We start from the raw sequence: 13,940 nt of genomic DNA, 5'->3' as shown, positions 1-13,940 counted from the left end.
TGTTTATTTATTTATTATGATAGAGTTAAGGCCATGAGACCTTCTCTTCCACACTACCAGAAGTGAAATATACATTCAAAAAATGGCAATAACAAATGTAGTAAAGTTAGTGGTAGCCTAATACTTAAATATAAAATCGTTATCATGCACATTAAGGCGCTTACACATAATGAAAAATCGAATAAACATGATACATATTTAAGTAATTACAATTTACATCCTAATTCTACTTTATAATCGATCTAAATAACAATTTATACTAACACACAGAATAACCTATAAAAATCAGCTAACACTCACGAATCAATTCCATGTAAAACTAACTACAGTAATTCTTAATTTAAATTGATTAACTATTCGGCAATCCCTGACATGACGAGAAGGAGTTCTATAGGCGACAAACTGGCACGGTGAAAAATAAAGAATAGAAAGAGGTACAATGACGAGGAATGGATAATAAAGCCTGATATTGATTCAGCAATGTTGTAAGGTATTCAAAGCGAGTTCTCCGATATTTTGGAGTAGAAGTAATAGGCCTATTCTAAATACGAAGAATGTGCTGTTCTTCGCTCCTTTAGGCGGACCGATGAAAGAGCTTCAAAAGTTGGCGGTATATGGTCAAATCTACGAATATTGCAGATGAAGCGGACACATATACATTATATATATATATATATATATATATATATATATATATTTATATTCAATGTTAGGCTATTTAATACGGAAATGTCTAAGATCATAACAGCGACAACAAAACAGATCGTAGAGTTAAATACTTGCAGATTGACGTACTATTTATAATCATTAATAATAATTATTTATATCCTTGTGAGAAAATGCAAATTAATAGCAATGATTTTGCTGAGTATCGATAAGTGAGCAAACTTTGCTCCAATTTCAGAACTGAGAAGTGCCTCCGACGCAGCGACTTGCTTCTCAGAACAACGTCTGCCCTTTTCTGGACTCCTAGAGCTTGAGGAAAGGAAACTGCAGCAGATGACAGGTCAGTGCCGAGAGTCCGTCGTTTAAAATTGACTCCAGACTGGAAAATTGCTCGATATCCCGCCACTGAGGGGCCATTAGTCCCCCTTTTGGGTCAGCATGGATTAAATTTGATGACACACCGAAAATCTCTGCCTGAATCACTTGCCAACCTTCCTTTGAATCTGGGATATTTGGGTTGGTTTGGGTTCACTGTTGCCGGGGACGTAACAAAATTGTTTAGAATTTGAATTTCATAGTGGAGTCTTGAAAAGGAAATACCAGACCAATTTCGAATCTCGAATCCGCTATTACGAAGAAAGGCTGAGAGAATTCTTAATTTTACTGTTTACAGTATTCGTGTTAATACTATTTGTTTCTTAGAGAAACAGATAGACTTATTTAAGTTACAATATATCTAATCACATCAAAACGTATGACGTACTATACTGTAATTAAGTATGTTGATTAATTCATTACTGTGAGCTTTAATAGCTCATTTACCCCCTCAATTACCCATCTATTCATCAAACCCATCTACTCAGTTCTAGACACTCGAAAATTACTTGTGCTTACTCATCTATTCATTCGTAAGTTCATCCTCCCGCTCCTATTTTCATACATACATTCATCCACACAACAACCAACAATTCGTCTATCCATTTGTTCGTTCCGTCCATCCATTCATCCACAAAATCAGCCAACCATCCAGCCATCCATTCATCCGTCTGTTATCTACTGCTTCATTCTCTATTCCTACATATTCACTTATCTGACTACATATCTATCTACCCATTCATCTACCTCATCTATTCAATGACCCAGCCATCCATTTATTCACCCATATATAAATTTATCCATCCACCCACACATCCGTCCATCCGTCCGCCCATCCATCCATCCATCCACCCACCCATTCCCTCATCCACCCATCTATTCATCCATCCATCCACCCACCCACCCACCTATCCACCTATCCATCTAACCATGTATCTATCCATCCACCCTTCTACCCAACTATTCATCCACTCACTCACTCATCCATCCATTCACCCAACTATTCATCCATCCATCCACTCATTCATCCATCCATCCATCCATCCATCCACTCATTCATCCATCCATCCATCCATCCACCCAATCATCCATCCACCCACCCACCCACTCATCCATCCACCCACCCACCCATCCATCCATCCATCCATCCACCTACTCATCCATCCATTCACCCAACTTTTCATCCATCCATCCATCCATCCACTCACTCATCCACCCACCCATCCATCTACCCAATCATCCATCCATCCATCCATCCATCCATCCATCCACCCACCCACTCATCCATCCACCCACCCACTCATCCATCCATTCACCCAACTTTTCATCCATCCATCCATCCATCCACTCATCCACCCACCCACCCATCCATCCATCCACCCACTCATCCATCCATTCACCCAATTATTCATCCATCCATCCACTCACTCATCCACCCACCCATCCACCCACCCACTCATCCACCCACCCACTCATCCATCCACCCACCCATCCTTCCATTCATCCGCTCATTCACCCATCCATCCATTCATCCATCCACCCACCCACCCACCCACCCACCCACTCATCCATCCACCCACCTACTCATCCATCTACCCATCCACCCATCCATCCATCCATCCGCTCATTCATCCATCCATTCATCCAATCACCCATCCATCCACCCATCTATCCATCCACCCACTCACTGACTCACGCATCCATCCATCCATCCATCCATCCATCCACCCATCTATCCATCCACCCACTCACTGACTCACGCATCCATCCATCCATTCATCCATCCACCCATCTATCCATCCAGCCATCTATCTATCCATCCATTTCTTTGTCTTTCTGTCTACGTTTTCATGTGCCAGTCAATCTATTGAATTAAGGATGAATAATAAGTGTTGATATTTGTAAGAATAAAATAATATTAATTTAAATTTCATTAGATTTACTTTAAAACGCAATAAGTGTCACCGTTTGCTACTTAGTGTAACTGAATAGGCCTAGCTATGAGAACCGTTAGCTATATAGGACACATGACTATTACAAAATGTGAGCTGGGTCAGAAATGAACCGACGCATTTGAGTATGCGACGTACATCAAGGCAGCACGCCAGCAGAGAGTTTCTTTTAATTCCCAACCCATTAATTTGGATGAAAAAGACGCAATTTCAGAACTCTAATGCTTGCTTTTTATTAAATATTGTTGCATTAGGGTTACAAAAATCACGTATCCTGACCGCGAGGAATATATTATCATTTAAAACACATCAACAGCAAAACACCCCGATCCATCTGGTTCCAGACATTTATACCCGGAGGGAAGATATACACGACAAACATTAAGAATCCCCCCCCTAAAAACAAAAGAAGCTCTTTTTTAAAAAGCAGAAATAATAGTATTGGTGGCGGCATTCGTTTCTCAACTCTTTTTTTATTCCAAAGAGGCTATTAGGTAGCAGTTCCTCTCTGAAATGACTTTTTCTTTCAAATTTGCTTCGAGGAAGGCCGGTCATCCGCCGCTACCTGCAGTAGTATTGCACCTTGCGTAAAGCATCAGTGTCACAAGTACTCTTCGAGGAATGCCATCAACTAGGAAGTTCAAAGTTTTTCTTTGTAACATTTGTAAGTGTGACGTACAAAGGAACATGGGAGTGTTGTATTTGTCTTTATTTCCTTCAAATTACGGAGGAAAGTTATGAGCGACAGAGCACGAACTGGAAGATTCCAGGTTCAAGCCCAAGTGAAAGAAAACATTTTCCATATTCCTGTAACTTCCAGAAAGATTACGTTGTGTACAAGTCAAAATTGAGTACCAGATTGTCACTAAAATGTTAAAGGTGGTCGGAGTGTGATGCTGAAGACAACGCCAAATTCTGTTGCAGAATCAAAAACTCGTGACAGCTCTACATCCCTTTCGTATGTGCACCTTCAATCACGTAGACATATTTATTTCTTTTAATTACGAATTGAAAATTGGATATATATATATATCAAGAAGAGAGTAGTCTCAGTGAAGGTGGTAGACCACAAGCTCAATCTCTAGTATAAATACATAAAAAAAATAAAAAAAAATAAGTAAATAAATAAATAAATAAATAAGTAAATAAATAAGTAAATAAGTAAATAAATAAGTAAATAAGTAAGTAAATAAGTATATAAATAAGTAAATAAGTAAGTAAATAAGTAAATAAATAAATAAGTAAATAAGTATATAAATAAGTAAATAAATAAGTAAATAAGTTAGTAACTAAATAAATAAGTTAATAAATAAATAAATAAGTAAATAAATAAATAAATAAATGAGTAGGCAAAATGTAAGTACATAAATAAGTAAAAGAGAAATAACTATGTAAATAAATAATTAAGTAATTAATTAATTAAATAAGTGAGTGAGTAAGTGAGTAAATAAATCGTTAAAGAGATAAACATTTTTTGAATTTGTAGCGATAAGTTGAAGTAATTCATGTGATAGTCAAATAAAATTTCTATCTGCTTCACTTGGTGTACAGATACTGCTGATAAAATTGATTAGATTAGCGGTTCTCAACCTATGGTACGCGTACCGCTGGTGGTACGTGAGCCTCTGTTGTGTAGTACTTAAAGTATGAAATACAAAATATAAATCATCATCAAATATAAAAATATATAACTATTTCCTGTATATTTTATAGAACCTCCATTGAATAAATTCTAAATTTAATGTTATTAAACATATCTAAATAAAACAATCATTTATTGGTACTGGATCACAGAAACGTTTATTAGGATCCTAGCAGCGACACATGACGTGTTCCCGTAATAAATTTAGTTAATAGTACAACTAAAGTCCCAAATTAAACATAGTGGTACGTCATTGAAAAAGGTTGAGAACCTCTGGGTTAGATTATTATGAATTTGAGTGTAAGCTGTAAAGTAATGAAAATCATAGATTGTTTCAGAATTTTAATTTAAATTGCCTTTATGTGGTAATTCTTATCATTAAAATGCTTCAAGACATCATCAGGCTGTGTTTCCTTCCAGTTTCCTTCATGCTATTCGGTGTTTTGATTGTCCTTGCGCTGCTTTCCTGAAGAAGTTTGACCTACAACGTCTGGTTACGTCTTTCTTCCTCTTCCCTGTATATTGTTGTTACTATTGTAAGAAATATTGTAATATTCTAACTGCACTCGGGAATGGATTTGAATCTCACTGTAGCTCATTACCTAGTTGGGATTTTTCCCCTGCTGTAAGGCGAATGTCAAGTAATTCCATGGCGAATTCTTGGACTCATCTCGCCATCACTCATTACATCGATGCTAGATAACCTTGCATTTAATTCGACTTCTTGACATGTATAGGCCTATATGTGAACATGATATATCCAAGAAAAGTGTGATTTTATTTTATACTTCATTGTTACTTTACAAATTAGCCTAAACACAGCTTAAATTTGCATGAAATCCACCTAGTGAATGAGTTGTTTCCAAGTACCTAACTGTACTTTGCAGCACTTCCTTGATCGGTGTAAAATTTCTGATTATCTTTGAGCAATATATTGTAAAATGTTTCAACTTATCATCAAGATAAGTAAGTACTGGAAGGGAACTTGTGCAAATCCATCATCAAGCTTACGAGCAACGAAATTGACAAGGTAAGCAGGTCAATCTACTTGTCAGTACGCAGATGCTATTGAGACATTTCCTTACGCTAGTTTATCGGAAGCAGAACAAAACATTCCTTAATATAAAGGGCGTAAAATGGAATGACATATGCATATACTTTCTGTTTTGAAGAAAGGAGAATTATAAATACCAGTTCCGGATAGATATTCCGAAAAGCTTTTGTGATATTCTTTTCTTCATTATCTTTCAGTTCTCTGGACTTTAGGCTGCCAAAGTTTTCTTATAGGTCGTTGAACCGCAGTGTTTTTGTATTGTCACTTTATTTTTGCGTAGTATTCTTGAATTTTAAGCAGGTCATACGTCAAACGTATGGAGTCAAATGGTATTTTCATTTCAGATTTCTGATTGAGTTAATAGCGGTTTCGTTATTTTTACTTCCCCATTCGTGGCATATCTCTTAGGGCCGATTGTATAAACCATTTAATCTTAGATCAGAGGTTAAATTGATCCTCGTTCTAGCTGAACTCGGAATTTTGTGTTATATAAAGTCAAATCTGAGAATAATTTGTTTTAAACTAAAGTCAACTTTGGCTGAAGAAATTTCTCCGATTAAGTTAGATGATCCAAGTTCAGTTATTTCTTTTCTGTTTGAAATATATGAGAGGCAGATTGTGCAAAAGGAATAACCATTATTATTAATATTAATAGATATGGTATTTACATTTATATTTTTTTTGTTCAATTTCTTGCCTTAATACACAAACATTCTTATATTTTATAAGGCTTTATCGTGTTCAGCAGTATCAAATAACATAACCTATTATGTTTATAACAACCATTAATTATTAATGGATATGATAGATACATTCATAAATGTTCAATTAACTGTATTACTAAACGAAAATTGTCGTTTCATAAAGCTTTCCTAAGTTTAGCAATATCAAACACCATAACATGATAACAATTTGGAGAACGGTCAACCTTCTTCTTATTGTCCGCCATTATTTACAATGCACAAAACAAACCAGTATCTCCAACAGAGTGTACGGAAAGTCGCCAAAAATTAGTTGGAAAGTCGCTAGATTTCTCATTATCAACAAAGAAAGATTAAATTTTGTCACTAAGGTGTGCTAGAAAGGTCGCTAAATCCCTATTTAAGCAATATAAAAGTTAAAAGAAATTGCCATTGAAAAAGAGTTAAAGTCGCTAAATTGGCAACACTGAACAAACCTGTACAACATGGCCCGCGCATCACATACAGTACTTCACCTGTTTATGCGATGTTGCCAAATCCTTTTCACGTGAACTTAGATTGCATTTGAACCAAAGTAATTTGATCGCAGAAAAGTTTTATACAATAGAAGAATTGTCTGAACTCGGTTCACTTTCCGAGCTTCGATCAAAGTTGATCTTTAGTCAGGGAGTGTTATGCAATTGGGCCTTAGTATTATATTTAAAATTTCCTCTCAGTTTTACTACCTCATTCTCTCTCTCTCTCTGTTATGGACTATGTCTGTGCTTGATACAATAAAATAGGGAGAATGAAACTTTTCTTAATTTCTTCATATAAATATACATAGAAGTAAAGTACAGCTATTTTAAATAGCTATCGAATCAGTGAAACTCTCTCGTTGAAAATTTTCTACGACCTCTTTTCGTAATTCTGGTCTACAGTACTCTTTGTCTCAGCAGAAAAATGGTTTCTTTGTGTCATATGTTCCTGAGACAGTCTGTTCACCCATTTTGTTCACACAAATGAATGCTGGGACCACGGAAAACAGTAATTTATCCTGCTTGTCGGCATCTACAATTATCCTAACGTTAATAACGCTGTTTTGAGATTCGTTTTACCTTAATTAATGCGACAAATTTTGTAGCATGCATATGAAGTCTAAAAGAAGTTTCAGATTAACAGTTGTCTTTTAGCTTTCAGGCGCCACATTGCCCTGGAAACAAATTGGTCTCGAAACAAAGTGAAAAGTTTTACAATGCATTTTGTACGAGGAACAAGCCGTATGTAACTTGCAGAAGTGACAAATCCTATCGAATTATTACATTTTGGTTTTACTTACTCGTACATCTAATTGCAGTCTTACATAATTCCATAGGACTTCACTCTATCATGGTTATTTCATTCTTCCTTAGGTCTATATTGAATTATTAACGTGTTTAATGCATTTTCTTATCACCAGCGTGGCTCAGGTGTAAGGAGGTGGTCTCATGATCCGAGGCTGCGCCCAGGCGTGGGTTTGAATCTCATCTGGCCTGATTACTTGGTTGAGTTTTCCCCAGTTATAGCCTAAATTTAATGTCAAGTAATCAGTGACAAATTCTCTGTCTCACCTCGCCAAGATACCTCTTCACAATAAAAGATTCCACCGACGCTAAATAATAACCTAGCAGTTGCTACAGCGTCGTTAAATGATCTATTGCAATTCATGTTTTCATCTGTGTCTTGCTATTGATGGTCTAAATGTATTCTCGATTTGTGTCGTTAACAATACTTTATTCTCGACCATGCCGAAATGTAGTAATTATACACCTGGTAGCAGCCCTTTAATGGACCTCATTAAAGTACACCTACTCATTAAAGTTCAGGTTTTCGATTATTCTCGGATATGCAATCGAAAGACAACTAGCGAAACGTCACGGAGGCTGGAAATCCAATACTGTCGCAGAAGGTTATGTTCTGTTACTATAATAATTAGCGTTAATTGTAAATAATATTCAAATAAATTCAATTTGTCATCTCGTTTTTCAATGTCGAATTCAATTTCAAGGTTATATCAAGATTAATGTTTATCTTACTCTCTAGATTATATCAAGGTCGTCGACATTCGTTTCCCGGAAAAAATCAATACTTTCGCGTCTGCGCACATCTCACAATTTATGAGGTAGGCTATTGCACTCACTCACATAACAATAACATGAATACTTATGAATAATTTCAAGTTAGAAATTTGGTCCATCATAAAAAGTCGTATGAAACTTGCCTATAATGGTAATTAAGACGCTCGTATGAAAATTATGAAACTCGCTTGCGCTCGTTTCATAAACATCCTCGCGTCTTAATTACTACCATTATAGGCTCGTTGCATAATGTACTATTATAGACCTCTGTGCAATAGGCATATTGTATTTTGTACAATAATGAAAATTAGTATGTGTAAAACACTATCCTCCTGCTATATGGAAAAAAAAAAATTACGATTTAAAAAAAAATATTATTTTTTTTTAAGTTCATAATGGTGGCAGTTTACTGTGCTGTGACGAAGCGTTTCCCTCATAACTCATAAACTTGTTAAATTTTTCATGTTCACTCTCTTTTATTTCATTGCTTAAACTCTTGTTTACAATATCATGCTCTTTCAACTACATTCCTTAATAAATACTATTTTTTTTTATTTTATGTTAGAAGAAAATACTGATATTTGAACATTTATTTCAATGAATTTATTTTTTTATCAGACAATCTATCAAAGGTAGAGAAGTGATAATGCATCATACTGTAGATACGACATGCATAAGTACACACAAATGTTGAATATTTCCAAAAAAATTACTGTTGTAAAGTGTACCTAACTCCTTAACAGAGGGCTGATTTACGACGACCATGGACCCGAGTTAAAATTTCGGCGATGGTGGAATTATACAGTATAGTCTATGTGGTGTACAAAGGGAACGGTGTGAAGGTTTTTCTTGGGACTCTCCCAATTTTTCTTCATCATTCCACAAACACTCTCCACAGTTCTCTTTTAAATGTATACTATGTACTTTAAGTACTGTTATATTTTAGTATGAAACTACTAATAGATCAATTTTAATATCATCATACTCGCCATTGTAATACAACCACGGATCTTGATCAAAATTTCGCTTACTTCGGTTTCTTGAGAGGACTTTCCACCTATATTCTTCTTGATTCATAATTGAATGCCTCCTCGGAATAAGGAAGTAACCAGAAAAACTGTAATTTCATGTTTCATGAGAAAGAAAAATAATTTCCGGTACATATTTCATTATACCTCTATTTACTAGCAGGTTTATTCATTAATTTATTTGGCGTAGAGGTCCTTTTAAAATATTTGTGATTTTTACTACTACAATTAATGTTAAAAATAACCATTTGATTAAACAAGGATTCAAGTTTATTCAGCATTCGAACATAATATATTGTTACAAATAAATGCTTTAAAATTGCTTTTTCCAACTGCATCACATATTTAAATAAATTTGATGTTACATTTTTTTCCGAGGAGGTCTTCAATTTACGACTTGTAAGGTCTATCTAGTTTGGAATTGAAGTCCTCGGGGTTAAACAATGATAACCCTCAAAATTGAGATTGACAGTTTTCTGGTTGTTAACAGCCTATAAGCCACATTATCTTTGATTTGGTTAAATAATTATGTAAATATAGTAACAATGATTGGATTATGCTGCTTGAAAAATATGACAATCCTCTTGTGTTTGCAATAAACATTAAAATGTATGCAATTTGTAAATGTGGGTTATCATTATTTACCCCCGAAGTCTTCACTTATTCTATAGTTCATCCCGTCACATGCTATTACACAATTTTTTTGGACATTGGCAGTTTCTGTCCAAAAGATTTAATATTTTTTAGTTATTTCAGTTTATCACCACTTATTTATTAATCCAGTTATAATAATATCTAACCAAAAATTACGTTTCTGCTTTTTTGAGGGGTTAGGTACAGCTTACAGTAAAATTTTTGGAAATATTCAACATTTTTTTTTCCTCCATTACTGTATCTTGTACAATAATGGAAATTAGTATGTGTAAAACACTGTCTTTTTGCTATGTGAAAACAAAATTTACGATTTAAAAGAAAATTGTTTATATACATATACTGTATATATTTTTTATCAAAATTCATAATGATGGTAGTTCACTGTGCAGTGATGAAGCGTTCCCCTCATAACTCATAAACTTGTTAACTTTTTCATGTTCTCTCTCTCTTATTTTATTGCTGAATCTCATGTTTACAATATCAAGCTCTTTCAACTACATTCTTTAATAAACATTTTTCTTATTTTGTGTTAGGAGAAAATACTGATATGTGACCATTTTTTAAATGAATTTATTTTTTATCAGACAATCTATCAAAGGTAGAGAAGTGATCTTGCATCGTATTGTCGATATGGCATCCATAAATACACACAAAAAAATTCATCACAGAATGTTGGATAGGTTTTGAGTTATGTGGGAAAAGCTTCATCACTGCATAGTGAACTGAATTTAAAAAAAAATAATAAATAATTTTTTTTTAAATTATAAAAATATATTTTTCATATAGCAGAAGGACAGTGTTTTACACAATCTAATTTTCATTATTGTACAAGATACAGTAATGGATGAAAAAATGTTGAATACATATTTCCAAATTTTTACTGCTGTAAGCTGTACCTGTCTTTTTCTTTTTGCGGATCTAAGCCTCAAGTTCATACATTGGAAATTAAGTGTAAATAATCTACATTTTCAAACTCTGGAGTAGATGCAATGGAACGCAATCATTTTGTGTGAGGGAAGAGAGATTGCATATTTATGATAAATTGTCGCAGAAAGTTAATTTGGCACGATTTTATTTTATGATAGCGGTATGTTGGTAACTACGTATATGTACAATGAGAAAGTATGTGGCATTTCATATTTTCTTCTCTTCTTACACGTAAAAACTCTCTTTGAAAGACTTGAAATATCCAGTTAGAATTGTTTTGTGGTATACAACGGTTTTGACACAGAATTTTATTGCTGCTCCATGTTGGCAGAACTTGTATAGGTTATAATAAAACAAAAAAGTCCCTACTACTTGAGCAAAGCACAGAAACGCGCGTCGTTATGTTCCAGTGTGACCGCTACATATTGAGGACTCGCCACTGGGTTCTCATATCACATTTAAAAATTGAAATCCAACACCAACTTGTTGGCGGCATCCCATTGTTGTGGCGGAGAGGCAAGTTTGTGGTATTTTTATAGCCTTTGTAAGCAAGGTATCCGGGTTCAAGACCTATCTATTTCTTTACTTATTTTATAGTTAGGTCTATTAATAAATTGCTACACAAAATCACATCACATTGTTGTAGTGAAATGTTGGTATATTCGTATTCAAAACTCTATTATAACAGTAGTGTTTAATCTTTATCACTGTCTTCATCGCTTGCGCTTTTCAATTTTGCAATTTTAAGTTCTTAAGATGTTTCCTGCTCTTATTTAAGTATGTGTAATTACTTATTTAAGTTAATTTATGTAGTAATTATTAATTACATAACAAATTATATTATAATTGTGTTTCATTAATTCTAATTAGGTCTGTACAATATTAGCCTACAATCGCGGACTCTAAATGTGAAAAAAAAAAAAAAGCTCGTAACTCACATAAAATATAAAAGAAAATCAGCTTCTTTGACCACTAGTACTTTTTTTACTCAGTTTATTTTCGTGTAGGCCCTACTACCTTAGTACGTCGCTTTTTTTAAGAGTGAGTTTTCTTCAGAACCAATAACCCTTTGTCAACGTAACTGCAAGACGATAATTTCACACCAAATGAGGGTACCGGTATTTATGGGCTTAGTTAAAGTTTGTCGAGTCCTCGGCATCAACCTCTTTGATTTGATTACCTGGTCGGGTTTTTCTGAGGTTTGTATTTGTTTTTTGTTTGTATTTCTTTTTTGTATTTATATGTGCTATCTGGTAGGATGGAAGAGAAGACCTTATGGCCTTAATCCTGTCAGATTAAATAAATAAATAAATAAATAAATAAATTAATAGGTAAATAGATAGATAAATAGATAAATAAATAACTAAATAGATAAATAAATAGATAAATAAATAAATAGATAATAAATAAATAGATAAATAAATAAATAGATAAATAAGTAAATATATAAATAAATAAATAATAAATAAATTAATTAATTTATAAAAGTAAATAAATAAATAATTAAATAAAAATAAATAAGTAATAAATAAATAAATGAATAAATAAATAACTAAATTCACGTAATTGGCTGAAGTGTATGTGACATAGTGAAATTAGTACTTTGATGCAAATTATAGACTTATGTCAGTATTATCCAACCGATCGCATCTTTGCTATTCTTAAAACGGGTTTTATTATGAATTTTATTATAGCTATTTAATGTGGCTGAATGATATATGAGTTGTTATTCTGTATGTATCAGTAATGTAGACATAGGTTACTTTATACAAACTTATATAAAGTTACACACATGTACACTCGCACTTCTGTTATATAAAGTTGTTACAGAGGGTGATTAAATAACAGTTGTTTTGTTGTTTAGTCAACCGTCCGAAGACAGGTTTGAACCTCATAAGTGACACAAATAAGACATCACGTAAGAAACAACTAAGCCAGGAGATAATGGGGTAGTGTGGCCAGGTCATTTTCCTCTCGATTGCATACATCGCTGACTAGATACATATTACACTAATCAGACTTCACATGTATACAAACAATTGTTTTTCCTCTGACACATAAGTGAGATGTACTGCCTGATAATAGAGTAATGTAAATATCAACCAGAACCTCAATCATAGGTAAAAATAACAGTGGTATATTTAGTGATGATAGATAACATCTACACAGATATTTGAGGTGGGTAATGAATGGTCGTGAAGCCTCAATTTTTCGCAAAAACGATGTTAAAATTGAAATAACATAAATGACAGAAATTATGACAACTGTTAGAAGGTATGTAACACTTCTTTTTTTTTAGATATTTTTATTAAAAGTACCAGGTCTCTTGGACCCTTGCCTTCTACAAAAATATGATTCTACAAATTGAAATATAAAATAGGTTATGTTAAAGAAAATTGATTAATAAGATCGTCAAAGATGTAACACCTCCTGTGCTTTGACATTTATTTGTCAGGTTTCAGCAGTATTAAAGCATTCCAACATCTTCGTCAGGGTAATAAATCCCGTAGTAGCTACATCACTTTAATGTCAGAATGCATCACTTCGAATATCGGTATCAACTCTGATTCAACAAGGCCATAGAACATGAGCTGCAGTAATGTTAACATTTGCTCCCAAATTCAGTATGTTTACATATATATTGTTATATTATCTATAAAATTGTGTAACGATTTGAAGTAACAATATGTAAGACCGAATTTGGAATACACCTACGATTAAACGTTTCACAAATATAGATAATAGTGCAGGCAGGAAATATTGCATACCTTTTCAATTTGAATGTCCTTTTGTGAGGAAGTGACGCTTCGCCGACTATTCATTCCGAATTTTAAAATGTTTGTAT

The 13,940-nt window shown here is 33.8% G+C and overlaps 1 long non-coding RNA gene across 1 annotated transcript in view; it reads left to right on the top strand.

Annotated features, from left to right (window-relative positions):
- Positions 1 to 910: 910 nt before the first annotated feature.
- The window catches only part of LOC138709380 (uncharacterized), a 389,252-nt gene continuing 376,222 nt past the window's right edge, over positions 911 to 13,940 (top strand). The window contains exon 1 of the long non-coding RNA XR_011334923.1: positions 911 to 1,006. This is a non-coding gene — a long non-coding RNA (uncharacterized lncRNA). The remainder of the gene's footprint in view (positions 1,007 to 13,940) is intronic.

This window comes from Periplaneta americana, chromosome 1 (genome assembly GCF_040183065.1).
Source record: "Periplaneta americana isolate PAMFEO1 chromosome 1, P.americana_PAMFEO1_priV1, whole genome shotgun sequence".
Classification (NCBI taxonomy): Eukaryota; Metazoa; Arthropoda; class Insecta; order Blattodea; family Blattidae; genus Periplaneta; species Periplaneta americana.
The sequence above is the reverse complement of the archived record's forward strand: the minus strand, read 5'-3'. Positions and strand labels throughout refer to the sequence as shown.